Genomic DNA, 17808 nt, shown 5'->3' with positions numbered 1-17808 from the left:
TCCAGTAAGAATGAGTGATATTGTTTTTTGAAATTTGCATTGCACATCAGTATTTTGGTGCTGAAATACAGCAATTCAACCTTGCATGCCTAACATCCCATTTTTGGCATATAAGGTAGAAGTCTCCAGGAAGAACAAAATAGCTTTCCTATGACGCAAAATCCTTGTTCCTGGCACTCTCCCCTGCTATCTTGAGATCTGCCCTGCATTTGCCTGCTCCCCGGCTGCTTCCCTGTCCCCCGCTGCTGGGCTCAATGTGACTGGTTGTCTGTACACGTCAGTGCTTCCAGGTTGAAGCAGCACATCAAGCAACACTGGCATGTGGAGATGAATTAACAGAGCTAATTCCAAGACCTTCATCTTCTGTAAGGTTTTTTTCTTTTTTTTGCCTCACAAAAAGAATTAGCTTTTTAAAGTGCATATACACTCTCTAAACACCTCCCATTGGACATGTACTCTAACACTGCAAAAGCAGTGTTTGTCTCTTGAAATTTGGAATTGCTGAAAATGCACAAGAGGCTGAACATCTGTTGTAACATTATCTTTCCCCAGACTGATTGTGTATAGATTTGGATATTTTCACTTTGCTTGTTTCTATTGGCTTAATTCATTCATGAGTTTCTTGATGACCTTGTCATGATTCTTACTCTAATGTATGTTCTATCATTTTGCTAGTTTTGTTTGTTGATCTATGGTAACGCCCAGTTCCAAAGACCAAAGTCTTCTCTTGAGCAGAAAAGTGACTGGGTCAGATCTAACCTTATTTTGACTAGTGCAACTCCATAATTTCTTTGGGACTTGCTACAAAGCTACATGCATGCGATCTAGAGTTGCCACAGTTTTCCAGCAGTCCAGGGCTTTTCATGTTGCTGTTTTTCTGTCTAGAAATATTGTACATTTTGTTATAGAGGAGACATACTCTTTCTTTGGCCTATGGTAGCCTATACATGTGTGTTTTATGTGAGCACTGTGCTGGGAAGCACCAGGTTCACTGTCCTGGGGGACACAGTCAGGGAAGCGCTGGTGTGCATTGCTGGGTGGTTCTGACATTCACAGTATATCTGTATTTTCCAGGACGAATAATATCTGCTTAGCATGTGGTGTCCAGTTATTCTGCAGATTCACATGTAAGTCTGACATGTTTTGAAAGCAATGGATTTACTGTGCATACCTCAAATATTTTAAGGGTATGTGAACACATATTTGTGTCTAGGAAATCCTGGACAGAAATATGGATGTCCCAATCTGGATTCTTTGTTTAGGCACACAGAAACTAAAGTATGTAAAACTGGAGCTCTCCTTACATGCTGATAATTTGGAGGAATCATTTTAGCATTACAATGCAGAAATATTTTGTATATTCCCTGAATCTATCCCAAATACAAGGGAGTTCCTCACTTTGTCCTGGTAGTTTTGATGCCAGATATGGTAAGACAGTTACAAGAAATAAGAGGACTTTAAAATGACAACTTGGATATCTTTTTTAACAGTAGTGGTTCATAAAACTGTATTAAATGATCTTTTTTAGTGGGTAAGTGCACTGTCGTCTCTGACGTACTGCAGTTTGAACCAAGTAACCTGAAATCTAAAAGTATTTGGTACTAGTCTAGTACCACTGTACTAATAGAAAATTTCTTAAAATTGCAAATAGCAAAAAATGCTGATATCATCTAGGAACAAGGCCATCCTATTAAGTCTGAGCACACCAACGTGAGCTGAAGAATCCTTTTTAGTACAAGCTTGAAATCAGCAAGTTTTCATGACTTCTAACTGTCCTGAAACTAGTGATTTACTGTAAAACAGCCAGAGACTTTATGGCATCACAGAAGAAATAACTGTGTTATAAAAACTGAAACAGAAACAAAAAGTTAAAAATATACATGAGTTCACTTACCAATTAAGAACAAATTTGGGGTTTTTTTTCAGCTGATAAACAAGTCATAAAAATCATAAAGATCATGAAAATGTTCCATTCTGTTGAAACAAAGGGAGGATAACTAAAGTCTCACATTTGTGGTTTGGATCATGCTGAAGGTAATATTGAGCCACAAGGAATGACTGGTCCCTTGCAGTCCACAATCCAAGATATCCTGAAAAAAAAGAGCAATCCATTAGTCCTCATGGTAGCAAAGAAAACTGCAGAAGCCTGCACCCAGAATATCCCACATAGACTGAGACAAGTGTTCTAAGACTTACAGGAACTGCTGCCATTTATCTGGATTCAGAATTAAATGGCAGTTCTAAATTATTTTAGTATTGATCAGAAGCAGGCAAAAAAAAAAAAAAAAAAAAAAAAAAAAAAAAAAAGGAGAGTAACATGCACTTCAAAGCTCCTCACATTTTACTGTGTATTGCCTCCCTACCATGTGATTTCTGTGTTTTAGCTTCAGTACTGCTGCTGCTAACTGACTACCTTGATAGCTTTGATACCTGACTACCTTGATAGCTGGTTTATAGCTGTGACCAATCCTCTATCCAAACCCGCTTCTGCCCATACCTGACCAACCAGATCCACCTTTGAGATGTGTAAGAGTCCTCATTGGGCATAATGACTGCCTAATGGAGTAGAAATACCCCCAAAACATCTATATCTTAATATTTTCTTTAGAAGGGCCCACAACTATTGCTGAGCTCTTTCTCTACAGTCTCAGCTGCTGACTCCTCTGCTTGTCTCTTCTGGCACTGATTGTAGGCAGCACCGAAGCTCAGATCTGGCAGCAAGAAGCTGTGAGTATGGGCAAAGCTGGATCACTTTTTGCTATTTTTCACAACAGAAGTAGGTGTTAATGTAACATGGCTGTTCTCATTAAAGGGCATTTTTCAAAGCTCATCATTTAAAAGCAAGGGTCCTAATAGGTATTTCATACCACGCCATTTACAGTCAACATCAGCTGTTTTTAGTATGGAATCAAATGTAAATTCTCCCCCTTCAGTGATTCACTTGTATGATTCCCCATTCCTTTCAAAGGTAAACCATTGAGTTATGTTTCCCATACAGACAGTGGACAGAATTTTTGAAAAAGAAAGGCAAAATTAAAAAGTAGATAAAACCATTATAATAAGAAAAGATATTATGGTCCTGGGTTGAAAGAGAGAAATAAAGAAAGAAATCCTATGGAAAACAAAATCAAGAAAAAACTGCCATAACAGAAAAGCAGTGAGTGGAAGGCAACTAGAGAGTAATGAAGAGCAAGTTAAAAATATTTTGTAATTCTAATAAAGTTGTAGAAATGAAGACAGAAACAATGGGGAATTATTATTTTTTTTATATGTTGCAATGAAGTCTTATTTCAACTATTTTGCCCTGCGAAATTAGACTTTCTGCTATCAGTGAAAATATTTATCATGTATATCTGCTATGTGGTTCAGTGGTGACTTACTTGTACCTAACCACTTTCAGTTGCAATGCATCTAGCCTAGAATCAAAATAATCTAAAAAAAGAGGTTTAACACACTTTATCAGTCCCCCGTTTTACATCCAGTTCTTTAAGGTGGACCTATTTTTGTTTGTTTCTTCAAAAAAAAACAGAACTCCTTGTAACCTCAGAGGGAGAACCAGGGGAAGCATGAGTTAAAAAAGTAATAATCTAGATAGCAGTGGGTAAAAAAAAAACACTTGTTTGGTGGCTGCTTAATGCAAAGGCTTAATAAAGTATATGTACACACGCACACACACCCCTCTACATATTTGATATATATTATACTAGGTAGTGTGTTAGCATATCAATTTTACTGAAAAAGTCTTTCCATAATAGTGACATTAGGTGTGCTGGGGGCTACAGAAGGTACTCTGGCATTTTCATTTGCCTGCATTTCCCAGTTCTCTGGATATACTTGCAGGAAGGCAAGCATATGTGACAGGAATATGTTTGTGAGCACTGGCATGAAGGTTAGTGAGAACGTACAGTAGAAATTAAAGAGTACTCATCATGCCTATTTCCTTATTTAATACTTATTTGAATACATGTTATGGCTATATCACTATTTTTTTCCTTGAATTGGATTAATACATTACAGAAAAATCTGTACATTACTGTGGGGAGAAAAAAAAAAAACCTATCAAAGACTGTTGTTGCTATGATTTTTTGCTAAATGATGTGAAAGGGATATCTCTTTGAACACATAGTTAGCTACAGAGAGTTTACAGAGCTTTTAAAGACTTCATTATTTAATAAAACGACTCTTGTGCTCCTCTGACTTCAGCACACCAATTATTTGTACTATTTCTTATTTGAAACATGAGCCATGTTCAGAAAAGATTTCCTGTCTCTAAAGATGGCTTGTTAAAAACAATAGAAATACACTGAAATTAATTATTTGACACTTCTTTCCCTGATATCTTGCAAACAGTAATAATATCCATATGTGCTATAATACATTTTAAAACAGTTTTTCACTGAGTGAGGTAGTTTCGTATATTAATAACTAGGTATTTTAATGAAGCAATCATTATCAGTAAAGAAAGGGTCTGCATTTTTTAGGGAACAATTGCACATCTTGGCCTTTACTTCATTTAGAATTTCTGAAGACTTTCCATTGAGGTAACATTTACTTTTGAGGTGTGTAATTGGGACTCAGCAGGCTCTGTGCAGTACTCTTTGATGTTCGCCAGTGCTGTTTAAGAAATGACTTAGAACTGGAAATCCAGTATCTGCCAGGGAAATTCTTAAACACACAGGATGACTGCCTATTTTTTCCTTCTCTTTTTGTGTGTGTTTGTAGTCTTTTCTTTAGGATTCCTGAACTGACATAATACAAGGAAGGTCCCAATTAGCTGTTTAAACAAGTCAGGTTTTCTGCTGGGGTTAAAAATACTTAATGAAGCAAGGCAACCCGTTGGTTAAATTCATGTTCAGAGGAACTGCAGGATTTTTGGTTCGGGGTTTTTTTGGTTGTTTTTGTCTTTTTTTTTTTTTTTTTTTGCTTAACTCAAAAAAAATGTGTGTGATGAGATATTGATACCTCAGGGAATAATGCCACATTATTTTTCTGTTTGTGGTGTAATCATTTGTCTCTTTAAATTGACATCAGCCGAAGCCGCTAAGACCCTAACACCAAAAAAGCTTGTGACCCCCCTGCACTGCCTTCAAGGCTTATTTTATACTTCCTGGTTTGCTTGTTTTTCATGTGAGGTACAATGTACAGTTTGGAGGCAATTTCACATATTATGGCAGCCTAGTGGTCTCTGTCCGTTCTTCTGGCCCTTTGAAGGAACAGAAAAAGCCCTTTATGGACAATAAATTTTCCTACAAGTCTTTCATTACTATAGAAGAAAGTGATGCAGTCCAGAAGCAGCACTTGGCAATAGTTTTCAGTCAGGCTTCTTAACTGTTGTTTTTATTGTAGGAAAAGTTTCTTAGGCTGTCCTTTCTGTATTCATTTCTTCTGCTTTATCTCATCCCAGGGTTGTCAACCATATAGCTTGGACGATTCGTCCTACAGCAGGCTCTAGGGTATCATCGTCTGGCTTTATCTCGCTTTCTCAGCTTCTACTCAAGACTACTGTGCATCTTAAGAAGTTATCCCATAGGATCTACATTCTTCCTCTGCAAAACATGTGCTTTTGCTCCTACATCAAAATGAATCACAGACCTGGGGCCCCTGAGAGGTACGTCTTATTCCTTTTCAGAATACTCCGAAAGTGATGGGTGAGAGGTTACAAAGGAAGATCACCTTATCCATCTGTTTTACACAGATGTTTTCACAAGGAGTAGAGGCCCAATACAACAGAAACACACCGGTGAACTTGGCAAGTATCCCTAGGAGATTCTGCAGGAAGCAGCATTTAGAAAGTGCTGTTTCCTAGAGCAAAGTTAGTTATATTCACAAATTAAATAGGAGAATGGCCATCACTGAGTTGGGGTTGCCATTCCCACACTCAGGTAGCAAAGGAACTATCTCATGAATTTTTCCATGGTAACTCACCTGACCTAATTAAGATGATTCCACCATCACCGAAAAGTGTCATTTCAGATCAAGAAGCTGAGGGACTTTATTCCCTTCTGCCTTGAAGGGATGACACTGACACATGCTGGTCTGAACAGTTAGGTCTAGCAAAATTATTGTATTAAGGAAACAATATAGAAATGGTGAATTAAGTAATTGGATAGAAGGGGCAAAATTGTTCTTGAAATATATGGAACCAAGTGGAGTCTCGGATGCTCTGTTCTAGGCAGTTGCACTATGTACAGAATCCCACAGAGGCCTGGCAGGAGTCCATTTGGCAGCAAGGCTGATATTTCTTGCAGGTGGAGGAATGGCTACTTGTGCAGCATTCAACAAGGGACACAACACCTCCCAGACAGTTTCCACAGACCATTAGCCAGCAATATCCCAGTGCAAAACTTTATGGGAGACCCACTTACATGGATGAACAAATTCAAATTGGCACATGCGGTTGGTCTCTTCCACACATGAAGATGGTGACATTGAACAAGTCTTTTCACCTTTGTTCTTTCTAGGTGGTGAACACACATTTGCCACACTCACAGTCCTCAATGAAGGGGGTAACTAGCAGCACATGTCACACTTCTTTTGGTCACCACAAGGATTAGAGAAGGATATTTTTTTCTCTCTTTTGCCTTTGACAGGCAAAATCATCCCTGTGAGAGTCTCCCTACCACACTCAGGAAATTGTTATATGGAAATGGTGCCTGGCAGGTAGATCTACTTTTCTCAAGTCTATACCTTATTAATATATAATTTTTTCATTTTGGAGGCATTTTCAAAACAATTTATACAGCATTTAGTGGACTGTGCTATATAAGAGTTAATGTTACATTAGTTCTGTTAAAGTTGTAACGTAATATGTTATTTAAGAGTAAATCATCTACTTGACTCTACTGGCCGATGTGTCTTGGGAAGGTGCATGCCCTACCACATGAAATGCTGTGACTGTTATGGTTAAGTCTGCAAGGAGTTTCCATTAAAAAAAAAAGTTTTCTAGATGGTCATAACTTTCTGAAAAGATCCCCATTTTTGGTTGTAGGTTTGGCCTGCCCAGTTGGGGATATTTTTGAAAGTTTGAACAAAAACAGCTTAGCTGCTTGTAGGTGAAATAAAAGTAAAAAATACGCTTCCTGCTTCTTTAAAAAATGCAACCTTTGGTAAAAATAGAATCACAGCTGATGTGACTTTGGTATGAAAGCTGTGTTTGGAGAGGAAATAGTCTTTACCAAGGGGTGTGAACAGTCTCATTCCAAAGGAAATGGTTTTGATTTGTCTGAGGTTTTCAGAAAATTGCTCAGGACCTGATCTGAAGCCCATTGACGTCAAAGGAAAGATTCATAGTGACTTCAATGGGCTTGGGATCAAGCGTGAACTGAGCATGGGCAGCTGTTTGAGGCCTTTACATCACTGTAATTCTTTTAGCATCTGATTCTTAGAATGATTTTCCACTTGGCCTCTGGCTTTGGGATAGTGGATATAATTGCATCTCCAAAAGTAACTGCAGGTGGAAAATCAGGGATGAATTATTTTTTGTCCCCAGATCAAAAGTTCCATCTCAAAATGCAGCCTTCATGATAAATTCTATTATATAGACAACAGAGAGGGGGATTTAGGTGTCATTTGAGGCTTTTATAGGTGCTCTGGATAAATCTAGATTATTAATTTTCATAGCAACTGCTAGTCCATCAACCACCTGAGATTTCATTTAGGCAGAGGTTTTGGCCAGGAATGGATTGCTGATCTGAACTCTAAGCTGTTGTAGTCTGGTTAAAGTGAAGTTTGGTGAGATGAACTGAAGAGAGGACATACACACAGGAGGATTGCATCAAGGGTATTACATTATAGATGATTATTTATAAATGAATGCAATGGTAGCTGGGAAAAACAGGGATGCTTTCTAGCAGGGGAAAAATTAAGAGAGACAGATGGACACATCTTTTACTGCCTATGAATGAGTACAACTGATACTTTGCTATGAACATTTAACCCTCAGTCTAGAGCTGTGTCAGAGATTCAAAGTAAATTAATAAAACTACAGATACTGTGATGGCCAAATGAGAGTAAAATGGGCTGCAGAAATGGGTATTTGGCTATATATTTTAGTATCTAAATGTTTTTCAGATGGAGAAGTGTCAAAGCACTGGAATCTCCACCTGGGATAAAGCTGGCTCTTCGAGTGCAGGAAAGAACCCAGGCTGGTGTGGATGAGAGTGGGCAGGCAGGCAGAGGAAGAGATTTTCTTGAGAGCCAGCACGATTTTTTCCATGCTATAGTATGGTTTGGGGGCAATAGCCAGCTGTTGCAAGTTTAATCTGCCAGGAAGCTGCTCTAGGTGACTTGTAAGGCCCAGCACTGGGCTGCAGTGAGAGCAGGCCAAGAGCTGGAAACTACAGTTTTTTCCATGATGGCTACCATGTTTCTTGCACTGCGTGTATCTTGACAGAGAGGATGTAACCAGAAAAAGAAATAGAAAAATCCTCACTACGTCCCATTTTGGTTACTATTTTTTCCAGTTAACTGTTTAAACTACTTAGCTCCCTTTAAAATCTGGATAGTGGGTTGGCACCAACGATGACCACATTTAACTGGCTGTTGGAAAGGATATGCTAAATTTCTCTTAAATAAAATAAACATCATCCAACTGACCTGAAAGGCAAACAGAACATTCAATATTACCAATCAAGCCTCGGTGTATTACAAGCAGACCTGAAAATTCTGAATTAATTGTTAGCGATATTGAAAAATAAAATTAATGAAATTAAATAATACTGGACAACAATTCATTCTGAATCTAATATTAGATTGTTTACATTATTTTGGTTTCTAGTACTGAAATATTGGAGTGTACTGAGGATAGAAGATGCATCTGCCAAGTACTACAGATCTAAGCTATCAAAAGTTGCTAAGTGTATATTTCTTATATTACTAAGCTTGCCAATCTAATTGTTCAAATAAATATTTCTTGCAAAGCTTCCTTTTATAACATTTTCTTAATCCTGCCTGCTTATTTTATTTTACTTTATACAAATGTAGAACCTCTACAAAGGACCTTGGTTTTGCACTTTTTGCAGATCAAATATACATAATTAAATGTTGTTTCTTATATAGGAACAGTGAACAGATTCTTAGAAAATAAACACCTACTGGTAAGAAAAGAATGCTGAACAGTTGAATTTTCACAATTATTTAATTCTATTCTTCTATTTTCTTTATTTGGTGACTTCTTAATAATGCTCTAGGTTTCTTCTGGGATTAATAAAGACTATAACTTATCAAAAAGATTCAGCATGATTTTTACATTTTCCATTTAGACATTCCTTGTTAACAGTTCCCTATAAGTGGATGCAATCTGCTGATCTGTGTTTGATCACAGGCTGAGACGTATACCATTTTTGTGTTGCATTTGTGGATCTTCTAAAGCACTATGGGGAGTCACATTTTGCTACACAGATATGCAAAATATGGGTCACAAGTTCTACTTGAACTGCATCATATAATGTACAGTTGTTCCAGATCCAATAACCAATTTAAAATTGAAAGTTAATACATTTAATTAGTAATATCATACTGCCTATGGGATCATTTGTCAATGTTGCCATAAAAAGACTAATGATTTGATAACTGAAGAGTATTTATTATAGTGGCAATTTGTACTATTATACTATAAATAAGGATGTCTTGGCATTTCTATAATAAATCCTATTTTCAGTGGTCTATTACTTGGTCGTAAAAAATCACCCTGGGCTGAATTAGATCTATTGGATGTACAATAACAATAATATATTACCAAAATGTACATTTAATCCAGTGAGTAATATGGCCTTGAAAAACCCTTAAATGTGCATTAAATTAATCACAGGCATTATTTACACAGAGATTGGAATATGTCCTTTGAATACTGTCAATATTTTGAAACAAAGGTCTATGGGGCTGATGCTGATCTTATTTGCACAGGGGTAAATCATATGCAACGTCATTGGTGTCAAAAGGGCTACCCCAGGGAAAAATGATCTCTGATGAAAAATATCAAGGAGAACAAAATCAGCCCCTGGATGTAGATTTATTCAAAATAAGCTGTGTGTAGGATGGGCTCAGGTATGATGATAGAAGCTGTCAAGCATCATACACACTGTCAGGCTTTTAAAGACCTGAATAAAAAGAGAAAATATATCTAGGGAATGACACTTGGCAATTTCTGTTTATCCTTGGTCAGGTTGTATCCAGCCTCTGAATAGTTAGCCGAGATGATAAGGATGTCAGTACCAGCTCTCCCTGGCACGCAGTACGCCAGGACGGCATCTTCTGAGTGCCCCCTAGGTGCAACCTCAGCCACGGGGATGAGGAGGTTGGGAAGGAGATGGGCCCACAGAGATGCTGAGCAACATCAATGCGGGTGGTGCACAGCATGTGCATTTTACTTACATGCTGTGGTGCACTGGAGGCATTGTGTCTCTCTAAGGTATAATCCCTTCCAGAGTTCCCCTCAGAGTGGTACAAATCCACATCACCCTTTAATTAACACTGTGCCTAGGAGGCACAACTGAGCCTTTAGTATAGCCACAGGCTTTACATACACCTTAACTTGCAAATTGCAGATAAAAGTAGTTAATTTAAGTATAAACTGCCTTTTTCTTTTTTTTTTTTTTCTTTTTTTTTTTTTGGAGGACCTTGATTTACACATGGAAGAAAAAGTAATTACGTTTAACAGATGTCACAGATCTTAAGAATATTTGATAATAATTAAGCATTATGATAGAAAAAAAGAAAAAAAATTCAAGTCACTTCAGAGCTGAGGTCAAAATCCCAACCTCTGAAAGGAAATGTTGTTCTGTTCTGTTCTGTTCTATCCTATTCTATTCTATTCCAGATTTTATATCACACATATCGTCGTGATATTTTGGAGCATCTTTCCAGCATACTACGTTAAACAATGTGATTATATTCCATTAGCTGTTTCATCATCAAATATATTGCATCAAGTTGCTCAGAGCTGTGACTGTTCAGCACCTTGCAGGAGTGCCAAGCATCTTCTGCAGTTCTCTAGCCACTGGAATTACTTTTTCATCCAGACTTCATCAGTGTTTAATCATCGTAATGGTGAGCGAGCGAATCTAATACTAGCAAGCCTCTACCCCTCCCTCCACCATTACCCTGCCAGTGCACCAGGCTTCTGTATTTGCAAATGGCATTTACCCTCCTATCCATTAGTCTGAATGCCTCTATCTGCAGAGTGCAGAGAAGCAGAAGCAAGGTGCTCACAAAGAGACCTCTGCTTGAATATCCTGCCCATAATCATAGACAGACACCAGAGGTGTAAGTCACAGTTTTATGCCATGCCAGTGCACATCATGTGTGCATACACCGCTGATTCAAACAGTATGGTATTTCCATGAGTTTGGAGGGTGTCTATTTAGTTGTTACTCATTTTGTTTGCCCAACATTTTTATTCTTCTACTTTTTATTCTCTTTCATCTAACACTTATTAGCAAGTTTTGGTTTAAATAGGATTGTGGCCTGAAACACAAAATGTTCTTACTCTGCTATTCGGTGTTTTTCATCTTTTAAAACACATATATCCAAAGATAAAAATGTCTTTTTTGGAGTCCACATCAAAAGAATGTTAGAAGTCATCAAAGAAAGTGGAGAGCAGAGCATATGCTGTTCTAAGGATGGCTTCAATCCTCTAAAAATTAGGGGCCCAATCCTTCTGTCACTGATATCAGTGGGAAAACTTCCATTGATTCCAGCAGCTGAAGAATCAGGCCCTGCAATGTTAAAACACTGACAGATATGGCTAAAGGAAATGTGCAAGACTTTCTTTTATAGTGATTAAAATATAAATGCACACAACATAAAGCGTAAAGGATAGAAGAGTATGTTCTCTTAAGTTTTCAGAGAGGAGACTAATGAATGAATAAGACTTTGCAAAGATCATACTGTGAGCTCTTTTTAATCCTTTTTGAGCAGCAGAATGCATTTTGTTTCTCTGCCTCTTAAAGAAAGGTTACAGCTGTTACGTTATTGCTACCGGTGCTCAGGTTACCTCTTATTTCTTGACTTCATTCATTTATGGACCTTTGCTAAATGCTAGGTGTTCCTGCTATTGTTGATTGTCTTTGTGTTTACAGCACAGTTTATAATAAACAAGAAAACCAGTCACGTGTGGTTTCGTATGGACAGGTTTACGGTTTTCTCTAACGGCTCCCCACCATAGTGGCCTCCTCTAGCTGGGCAGATGCTGGGGAAGGCAGGCATGCTGAACGGGCCGCATCTCCAAGCCCCTAGTCTAGAGAGCTGCCACTTCCCTGAGTTGATAAGGGATCCTGTTACAACTTCCCTTTTTTTCACTATGGAGGAACCAGTTTATTTTTCTCTCTTCAACCCAACTGGTAAGTCTCAAGAAATGCCACAGGGCTTCACATCTTTGAGAGTTCTAATTCTCAGATTAATGGATTACAAAGTTGTTAGTATAGGCCTGTGATCACATACGCTTTCAGGAACCATCCGAAAAAAGAGTGCAGATGTATGGAGTTGCTAAGGCAAAGCTCTCTGTTTTAAATCATGTTGGAGGATTCAAGTGAGAAGCCCTGTTTCTCTCCCTCTCCCTCAGCAGGTCCAGGCAATGAGCCTTCTCTCTCTCTCTCTCTCTCTCTCTCTCTCTCTCTCTCTCTGAAGTTAACACAAACACTCATTCCTTAATGTGCAAGGAATCAGCCGTAAGCACAGCTTTGGTCATTACATACGTCCCAAGCTGTCACAGAGGCGGCAGTGTTGTAGTCAGGCTGTTGGCCTGTTTCTCTGTATATAATGCAGTTGCAATGGCTAATTCCTTCTTCTTCTTTTTTTTTTTTTTCCACAGCAGCAATGGATAAACCTCTAGGTTCAGAACCTAGTTTCAGTCTACCTTCTGCACAGTTTAGTTTGCTTGCTTTTCTACTGCAAAAAGCAATCTTACTTTAAACAACTTGCAAAATAAGGGCATTGGATGGTGCAGCTGGGTTTTCCTTCATGTAGCAGCCTACCCAAAAGGTCAAGCATGAGACCAGTCCATACACTCAACAGAGTACAGGAGAGCTCCTGCTCCTCCTCACCATGGGCAAGGATGTGTCAGACCCAGGAATCACAGACTTCCCACAAATATGCATGAGGATCTAGGAGGACACATTGTCCCACCCTAATGGATGGGAAGCTCAGGGTGGATCTATATCTAACAGGGTGCAAGTCAATCCACAGCTGCCTTGGGGCAGCCCATCACCAGGGGTGAATCAGCAGCTAATAGCTTAGAAACCACAGTCAAGCAAACAGAGAATAAATGTGAGTAAGAACAGAGAACAGAAAAAAATATTTTTGAAAGCAGGACTTGCTGAAGTTCATGGGTGACTGATCTGACTGTTTTTCCATCTTGGGCTGGTGATAACTGGTAAGTGTACGTTCAAAGCCATGGAGTGCCACACACTTGTTCAAAACTGAGTAGAAAAAAATTAAATCAGATGATTTCACTGATGTCTCTGACTTGGGAGACTCCATGTATTTGTGAGGGGACCATTTTAATGTTCTGTTTTCTATCCAAAACAGAAATGGTCTCTCATGGCATGCCTGATAATTTAGAGTCTTCTCAGGTTTTTGAATTATGCTACTGTATGTAGCTGAAAATTGTTTGTTAAGCATCACTAAGTGGTCTGGCTTTAAACCAAGCCTGTCATCTAGTGGAGTGCTATGCTATTCCAACTTTAATCTAGATAACTGGCACACATAAAATAAGGAAACACAAATGTGACACAGCTGCAGCTAGTCTGGCAGAGCTAAAATGCTTAACAGTGTTTTATGCCTGTAATATAAGACTGCTTACTAATGGGAGAATCCTATGTGCAAAAGAGTGACAATCAGATTGCCTTTGATACAACTGGTTATAAAAATGTTGGAGATTTAGTATTTATGATGCCTGCAGGTTATAATAAAATGCTTTTTGTGTTATGACTTTAGCAGACATTAAAAATGCTGTATAACTATGGCCAAACTTCCCAAATAACTGCCCAACACATGTGTAGCAAGGTAGGTTTACAGCAGAGAATAGGTTAATGATCAACAGTTTACAGAAATGCTTGTGACATAACTTAGACATTATAGTGGTTTGTTGTGCAATCCATGTGCCCTTTCTGAATAATATATCTGAATGTGCCAGGGAAACACAGTGCATGCATTAACTTTACTAAATAAGAGTCAGCATTGTAAATTAAATAAATAGTGTGTGATCTGAGTGCTTTTGTCAATAATGCATTGATTATAATGCCACATACTGTACTAAAAATCTAATAAATAAAGAATGTCAGCTGGATAACTGGAGCATAAGGGTATGTTAAGTTCTGGCACTTGAGGCAAATACAACCAACCTTATTTGTGCTCTAGGTGTAAGGGCTTTTCCCTCAGGAAAAAAAAAAAAAACCTCTTTCACTAGAGTACCCCTTACCCTAGATTTCAAAACAGGAAACAGGTGCTCGAGAAGGAAATATAAAAGTCTGCTGCTTTAATTTTGGACAAAGAGATTAGTATGGGGAAAAATCAGTTCTGATGATGGAAGAGACAGATGAACAGAAACTTAAACCAGAATTTATTTGTTCAGGCAAGACATATTGTACACCTGAACCTGTTACATACTAGGAATATATTTGGTGTCTCAAGAAGTCTTTCTCCAAAGTTATAATATGCAGTTAGTTCTGTGTACAGCATTGCACAGAAAGCACTAAGTAAGCCACCTAATTAAATGTAGTGTGACACTGAGATGCTAACAGACCATAGCTTTGTCTCCTTGCTTTGCTTAAGAAACTTAAGAATATTGTCTCAGGGTTATATAATGGTGTTTGTACACAGCTTGAGTAAACAGCTGTGCAAGAGAGTGTTCTCCTGGGACAGGGTCTCCCCATAGCCCATGAGATGGTTGTAGAGGTTTTCTGCGGCTCATGGTTCAACCCGGAGACTGACGTAACCTCTACAGCTCACACCAGGCTGCTCAGGCTGGGTAAACCTGGTGCCACCAGCAGAAGAGCTGGATTTTTCGCTGCCTGTACAAATCAAAGCTGCATAATTTATTTAAAATACTAACAGCTGGCACAGAGCTGTGAGCTAGCGGAGACAAAACAATGCAAAAATATCGATGGTGGCTGCTGGCAACTACAGCAGATTCCAGTTGCTGTTGGTCAGCTAGCTGACTTGTCCTTGAAAAGATCTTAGCTATTTTATGTAATTCTCCCTGATGTTTTCTCGTAGCTGTTAGGCAGCATCACCAGCTATATTAAGAGCTGGCATGTCTGTGTTTTTTTTGTTGTTGTTGTTGTTTTTTTTTTTTTACTGGGTCTCCAAGATAAGCTTCATAAAAACTCTTATATTTTCAAACTACGTCAGGATTTTAGAGCTGCAATTGATAATTATTTGTGACTAATCTGATTTAGGAAAGGATGACATGCAATTAGGCTGATGATCAGCTTGCAGTTTGTGACTGCTAAGTCTCTACAAAGATGGCATTCTCATTTCGATGACCTGATCACCCAAAGAAAAATCCAAGAGGCCTTGGGGCCGATCATTCACAAAACCCTGATCCAGAAAAGCAAGCATTTGAGAATGTGTGAAATTTTAAGCATTTGAGTAGTTCTGTTGACTTCAACCTACTCATATGTTATGCTGGATCAGTCTCAGAGTAGAGTCAGATATCTGTGAGAATGCAACTGCCAAATAGTCTGCATACAACACCTCCAGTTAAGCTGTGCAATTCTCCTTTGCACCTGAGTGTAACTGGTTGTGCATCTGTTTAGAAGTTTGAGTTCTGATGCAGAAGAGCAGCATTTTCTCTTAATTACACCTGCATAGTGAATGCATGTTGGATGTTTCTAAAGATAAAGCATTCTTTCGCTATGGTATGTATGTTTACTCAGAAATGCTGCATTTTCTTCATCTAGAATGAGAAATACTGCAAAGATTTTGATGATTATGCATATTTGCACACACACACACGTATGAATGTATTTTGTATTTAAACTAAGTATATGTTGTAAAACACAGACCAAAAACTGATTACTTGCAAGGATGGGTAACTGTATGTAGCTAAAGTTTAGGCAAGCATGTAATTGTGTAATCAGATCACCTAAGTGTATTGGGAAATTCATTTTCCTTTCACCCTTGGCAAAACTGATCCATACAGGAAGAACTGGAATTTTATACTGAGGCTTTTACTCCTGTTCTTCCAGCCTTCTTCCATAGCCTCCTGCCTTTTCTGCTGGATCTACAGCTTTTACATGTCTCTCCATGACTCTCTTCCTTTTGTCTGCCTCCTCAATGGCTCCAGAGTCCTAAAGAAATGTTTAGCTTTGAAGATTGGCCTAAAAAAATGGTAATTTTCCAGACAAAGGCCAGGTGTTACTTCCAATTCATACAGTATGCATCCCTATTATCCTGCGGGTCAGCTCCTGCCGTGCTTACTCCATGGGTGTTCTGACTACGGAAGGCCTGTGAGATTTGCCCCGTGTGAGTGAACTGCAGATGGCACTTTCATATCTCTTATTTTAGCAGCAGTCAATTTGCTAAACTTTCTTAATAGCAAGCTACAAGGCGGTTTCTGTGTCACAGTCTCACAGCTTTCTCATGCCAACTGGAGGAGAAAACGCCGTGTCCATCATGAGAAAACGGGGCCAGAGATGAAAGGTCCAGCTCCACCAACAGGGTGATGGGCTGCCCAGCTCTGACACCAACCGGTACACTCGACCAAACTTCCCCGTTTCTAACACAGCAATGTGACTCCCGTGGCGGTAGGCTGAGCTGCCACAGGGGGCACTGATTTAGTCCTGTTGTGCCTTTCCCTGTTCCCTTTGGAAGAGAGAATATAGGTTCCCCTCAGAAGAATTTCAACAGGAGGACGTGCGGGCCAGGCTTTCCAGAGTAGACTTCCTCAGGCACGCTGTCAGCCGATCGCCGTTATATGGCTCCTGGATCAGAGCACCGACAAAGCGGCTTGCATCTGTTCACACAGACGCAGAGCCACTTGCCAGGATTTCCTAACTACTTCTAGAGGCACGGTCATCTGTGTGGGCACATCTTTCTAGCAAGGTCAGCCATTTCAAGCAAACAATGAGTTTGGATCATTGTTTGCACTCAGTACAGATTATTTTTCTCTGTCTCCACAATCAGACTCAGATAAAAAGGAAAAACAACCCACCCTTTGTCAATACGCAGTATCCAAACCAAACGAACACATTTGATTTCTGTGAGAAAATAAAGTCAAGTTTCAGTTTCTAAATAAACTGCTTTTGGAATCATCACTCTGGAATTTTGCCTTCCTTTCCTAACTTGTAACTGTTTGTCTCACACAGTGAAAAAAAACCCCATGCTAGAGAAGTAACACAATCTGCAGCTGTTTCTCTTTAGTTAAAAATCCAACATTTTTTATAATGATTTGAATACAGTTTGAATTCTCAAAAGTTAAAAGCTGAGATGTAATTCAGAAGCTTCCTTTTGAATTCTCTTTTCTCCAAATTCTACAACTCATTCCTATGTATATGGTGATTATAAGGGACTGATCCAGCATTCATTATGCTCAACAGAGAGCCTTGCATCAGCCTCAGTGATAGCTAGATAAGGCCCAGGATATTTTACAGCAATTTCTTACTCAAATCAAAATCTTCTCACACACTAGATGACATTAAACACTATGTGATTATGTGATCAATGGAATATTTGAATTTAATAGTTTATTTTTTTTATCTGAAACTTCTAGAATGGGGGTAAAATTGTGGATTGGCTTTGTTTCTTCATTTTGAATGAATCAATTGTGTATATTTTTATTAGCTCTTTTGCAGGTTTTGATTGTAGCTT

General features: G+C 38.7%; 1 long non-coding RNA gene across 1 annotated transcript in view; it reads right to left on the bottom strand.

Annotated features, from left to right (window-relative positions):
• LOC112981690 (uncharacterized) overlaps positions 1 to 17808 on the bottom strand; it is a 122382-nt gene that overhangs the window by 10183 nt on the left and 94391 nt on the right. The window contains exon 20 of the long non-coding RNA XR_003258778.2: positions 1895 to 2090. This is a non-coding gene — a long non-coding RNA (uncharacterized LOC112981690). The remainder of the gene's footprint in view (positions 1 to 1894; positions 2091 to 17808) is intronic.

The sequence above is a fragment of the Dromaius novaehollandiae genome, chromosome 9 (assembly GCF_036370855.1).
Source record: "Dromaius novaehollandiae isolate bDroNov1 chromosome 9, bDroNov1.hap1, whole genome shotgun sequence".
NCBI classification, from domain to species: domain Eukaryota; kingdom Metazoa; phylum Chordata; class Aves; order Casuariiformes; family Dromaiidae; genus Dromaius; species Dromaius novaehollandiae.
The sequence above is the reverse complement of the archived record's forward strand: the minus strand, read 5'-3'. Positions and strand labels throughout refer to the sequence as shown.